The sequence below is a fragment of the Drosophila tropicalis genome, unplaced genomic scaffold, assembly GCF_018151085.1.
Source record: "Drosophila tropicalis isolate 14030-0801.00 unplaced genomic scaffold, ASM1815108v1 contig_3, whole genome shotgun sequence".
Classification (NCBI taxonomy): Eukaryota; Metazoa; Arthropoda; class Insecta; order Diptera; family Drosophilidae; genus Drosophila; species Drosophila tropicalis.
The window spans coordinates 43,887-49,179 of record NW_027172753.1 but is presented as its reverse complement, the minus strand read 5'-3'; the positions used below and the strand labels follow the sequence as shown (position 1 = coordinate 49,179).

At 43.5% G+C, this 5,293-nt stretch overlaps 1 pseudogene; it reads left to right on the top strand.

Annotated features, from left to right (window-relative positions):
* Positions 1-226: 226 nt before the first annotated feature.
* LOC137572339 (uncharacterized) lies at positions 227-4,558 on the top strand (annotated as a pseudogene).
* Positions 4,559-5,293: the final 735 nt, after the last annotated feature.

The window sequence follows — 5,293 nt, the reverse complement described above, 5'->3', positions numbered from 1 at the left end:
TGTTGAAAAAGGAAAAAAATTCTATAATTTTGACATGCAAACGTGACCGAAGGCACCAGAAGAAGAGGGTCTAGGTTATCTCACAAAACAAAACAACAACAAAAAAAAAGGGGAACGATTCATTTAAAAGGCAAAAGAATATTCTTAACCATGCTGGGCTTAAAACAACTTGTTGTAGTGCTCTTACCTTTGGTATATTTGGTCTGGCCTGGCCTGGCCTGCCCCCCCAGAGGTGTGCGTTTGTAAGTGGAAGGGCGGCAAGCAGACAGTCGAGTGCGGTGGCCAGCAATTATCGACCATACCAGAGGGCATGGATCCTGGCACACAGGTTCTCAACTTTAGTGGCAATTCCTTGCAGGTTCTGCAATCGGAGAGATTTCTACGCATGGACTTACTCAATCTGCAAAAGATCCATTTGTCGCGCAATCAATTGATACGCATCCACGAGAAGGCCTTTCGAGGTCTTACAAATCTTGTGGAACTTGATCTCAGTGAAAATGCTCTGCAGCATGTGCCGAGCGAAACATTTCAGGACTACAGTTCCCTGATGCGTCTCTCGTTAAGTGGGAATCCCATCAGAGAGCTCAAAACTTCAGCATTTCGCCACTTGTCATTTCTGACTACCCTGGAGTTGTCCAATTGTCAGGTGGAGCGCATCGAGAACGAGGCATTTGTGGGAATGGATAACTTAGAGTGGTTGCGTTTGGATGGCAACCGCATTAGCTTTATCCAGGATCCAAGTCTCTGCATGGCATTAGCCTGCACAGCAATCGCTGGAATTGTGATTGTCGTTTGCTGGATGTCCATTCATGGCTAACTAATTATAATATTCCATTGGCCGAGGAGCCCAAGTGCATGGAGCCGGCGAGACTGAAGGGCCAAGTGATCAAGCAATTGCAGCGGCCCCAATTGGCCTGTCTGCCCGAGGTGAGTCCTCAGTCCAGCTACACCGAGGTGAGTGAGGGCAGAAATATGTCCATCACATGCCTGTTAGGGCCATACCAGAACCAAAGGTCCTTGGCTCTTCAATGGTCAGGTGATGAGCAATGACAGTCTGATGGATAATCTCCACATGTACTACTACATTGACGAGAGCATTGGAGGCAGTGGAGCGGAGGAGAAGCGCAGTGAGATCTTCATCTATAATGTGGGAGCCGAAGACAACGGCACCTTTTCGTGTGTGGGTCAAAACATAGCTGGAACCACATTTAGTAACTACACATTAAGGGTGATCATTAAGGAACCTCCAGTGGTCAATGAGGTGTCCTTTCCCAGAGACTACATGAATTATATTGTGGCCAGCAGTGCGGGTGGCGGCATCATCTTTGTGGTCCTCCTCTGTACTATTGTGGTCAAGTGTAAACGCACCTCAGAGCCGGCCAAGCAGGGCAAGAAATGTGATCAGGTCACAAGCATAGCTGGAGGTGGATCAGATTCCAATACAACTAGTTCACAAGACACCGGTCTGGGTATGATGAAGTGCGCTTCGATATTAAATGACAACTCCGAGAGTCTCAATGGCAATGCGGGTCTTCTGCTGGCCGACACTTTGACCCCAACCAAGGTCACTAATGGCGGTGCAGGTGGTGGAATTATACTCGGTGGACAGATGAAGCAGAATCTTCTGCTCTATGCCACACCCAATCCTGCCTCTAATCAACCACAACAACTACAATTGAATGTAAATCTCATGGGCAATGGAGGAGCTGGTTCCCCACCTTTACTAATTGGCAACGCTTCGGCATATTGCTCGCCCCCGGCCTCATTGCGAAATTACCAAGAAAAGAATCCAGATCTGGTCAATGATGCGGAAAGTGTCAAGCATAAACTAAAGACTGCTGTCTCTTTGGATGCAGCAGATGTCTATGAGACCTCGAGTGATTGCGGCCAATACGAAGGCTGCTATCAGCTGCATCCAGCTCAGCCGCATCATCCTCTCATGGGACGTTTCACTCAGGCCATGACCACATTGCCTAGGGGTATGCAGCTGAAATCGCTTGCTGCCGCCTCTGGTGCTGCCTCCCCTCATCAGGTGGATGTTCATTTGAATCCTGTGTGTTTCTTGGGTCAAGATGGCTTCGCCTATGACTATAGCAGTGCCCATTTGATACAGCAGACGCCTCAGCAGCAGCAGCAACAACAACAGCAGCAACAGCAGCACCAACAGCAGTTGCAGCAACAACAGCTGCCACCAAATACGAATTTTTATCGAACACTGCCCCACAATCGCTTGCAGAAGCATCAGCAATTCCAAGGAGCCATCCCGCCGAACTCCAGTCTACGTTATAGTCTTGAAGCGGAGTTCATCCAAAGGGCCGCACCCCCTGTGAGCTATGAGAAATATCAGTTGCCCAATGTCCGCTTCACCGCCGAGGGCTATCCCCAACAACAACAGCAACAACTTCAATTGCAACAGCAATTCCCCTCTCCACCAGAAGGTTACAAAACTAGCGATCTTCAAGCCTTGCCTGCTCCTTTCCAGCAGTGGCCCAGCTGTTTGCCAGGGTATCATGCTCAGCCCATGCGCTTTGTTCAATCACCCACCACCCAGGCAACGGCTGGCCAATCACCCACCCAGCTGACAGCTCCACCTCCACCTCCATCAACTGGCTCCAGCACCATACCCGAACTGGATGAAACAGAGGCGGCAGCAGCCAGCACTTCACCCAAGCCTAGAATCGACGAAGCGGAAGCAGCGGCAGCGACAGCTACAGCGGGATCCACCACATCTAATACCACGGACGAGCAGCATACAACTGCAAATGGTGACTCCTCCAAACTGAAGCAACTGAATGGCCCTTTGGCCGATAGTCCTGACGAGGGTTATGTGGGAGATGGCCAGGAGACTAGCGATATATGACAAGGACCTAACAACAATAGTCAGGACCAGGTTGATGCTGCCTTAGATGATTCAGTGGCTCTGTAAATTGGCTCAGCTGATGACATACTAGACTTAGATTCATTTATTGTTTGTGTGCGTACGTGTGCGTGTGTGTATGTGTGTGGGTATGTTAAAGTGAGTATTTCTTTGTTTCACTGCTCCAATAAACAAGCAAACAAACAGACTAACAAAAGGTAGACCAAAGTGAAACCCAATAATTGGTGGAAGTGGAAGATAACAAAAGAAAAAAGGGGCAACAAGATGGAACACACAACTTTATAAACAGGAAATTTTCATATATACGAATAGAAAATACTCTTGTTCAATTTAGTAACCTTTCTTCCTTCTCTAAGCACATTTCCCAGGCGGCAGTATGTCCGAATTGCCCACTAACTGATTAGAGAGTTCAATTTGCTTTAGACAAATTCTGAAATTAGTTTCACTTGGAACGCTACTTCATCAAAATAGTGATCTGGTTTCTAGTTTCCCAGTAAACATTTCAAGGCACAAATCTCAAGCTTCATTGGAAAACAATTGTACACTTTGTACGCTGTTTTGTGGGAAAGAGTAGAAGAGTGAAAAACAATAGTCGTAGCCGCCGTTGTTGTCGTCGTCGTCGTCGTCATCGGCCAGTCGTTGGGGGGGCCTAACCTAATAAAAGCCAAAAAACAAAGACGCGTCGCTAAACAAAAGGCTCTTTTCTCCTGTTTGTTGTTTCTGGTCTCTTCCCCACTGTGGGTTCTCGCACCCCCCATCTCTTCTTATGCCTTGCCCCTTTCATTTTCTAGCAGTGTTTCACATTTTTTTCCTTTCTCGAGCCTCCTAGAATGCGTGCCTCGAGTGGCAAGCTGGCAGCATTTTATTTCCGTTGATGTAATTGAAAAAGTTTTTCATTTAATATAAACTTTTCAGCGTCTTTGCTTGGGCGCAGACCATAAAAAAGGCAAGAAACAAAAAAGAAAACGAAAAAAAAAGTCTTTTTTTTCTAGAAGAAAGCTGTAAGGCAAAAAAGGAAATCTTGGGCCTATTTGTACTTGTGTGTATGCTGTGTGTGTGTGTGTGTGGGTTTTGCTAAGTATATTTTTTTTTTTGTTTGTTTGTTCGCCGATTGAGTTGCTCTCGGCGGCGTTGTTAGTTGACAATTGACTCGACCCGGCCCCAAACCTCATTCTCAGTGTCAACGCCCCCGCCTCTTCCCGCCACGCCTATGGGCCAGTGATGCTGCTCTTTAGGATTCAAGTGGCATGTGTTTTCGCCATTACGACACCTGCTCGCTGACACAAAGAACTCCTCCCAGATCTGGCCTAGTTCAAGTGGCCTTCTCCTACTAGGTTGACTCTCTCACTTGCCCAGGGCTAGTAAAGAGTTCCGCCCAAATATTGCGAGTGGCTGGGCATTCCCCCTCCTAGTTATGCGCTCCACTTTCGAACGGTTGGGGTTTTGTCTTTTGTTTCTTTACTATTTGCATTTAAATAATTTACAACAAAGACTTGAGTAAATTTTTGATTTTAATGTTATAAAAGTGAATGAAAGTAACAACGGACATTCGAGAACAAGAGTTTCCGGCTAACATACAACAACAAGTAGATATGGCAAATAACATAGATTTAGAGTATTAATTAAACTAGATACTAGCACTAATGTAAGAACAATATGTTTTAAGTTCATGTAAAATGTGTGGAGAGGAGGATCTCGTGCAGATGTAGAGAAAAACTGTTTTCATGTAAATATAAGCAATTGAAAAACTTGAAAGAAGGTGAAAAGCAAGCTAGAAGTATGTAAGAGAAATCAACAATTAGCAATAGATGGAAAAAAACTGAGTTACTGCATAGGCAGAAGCAATCATTTAAGCACTCTATGGTATATATGTAAATTGCATAAAGAAATCATTAGTTGTAAAAATCAAAAACCGAGAAAAACAAAAACCCAACACAAACAACTTAATTAAGAATTAAAATGTTTATGTTTTAATTTCACCAAGTGAGTTTGTTGGCAGAAAACAAAAAAAAAAAAAATAAAAAAAAAAAAAACAAAAACATAAAAAATAAAACAAACCAAAAACTAAAAAACATATGCACCCACACCAAAAGGCATTAAAAAATAGCAGAAATAATGAAAACAAAAACATTTTAGCATAGCAAAAGGAAAACTGTTTAACTAAAGTAATTTTAAATATTGTATCACAACAACAACAACAAAAAACAACAAATTACAACAAGAAAGAAAAACAAAACATATAAATACTTTTAGCTGTATAATATTAAAGAAAAGTTTTAGAATAAGTTAGTCCTTAGGTAAATGCAAGAAATATACCATTTATGAATACATTTAATATGAATATGAATATTAATATGAATACAAACAAAATGCTATTAAAACGGCAATAAACCATTTGAAAAAACGAAGAAACAA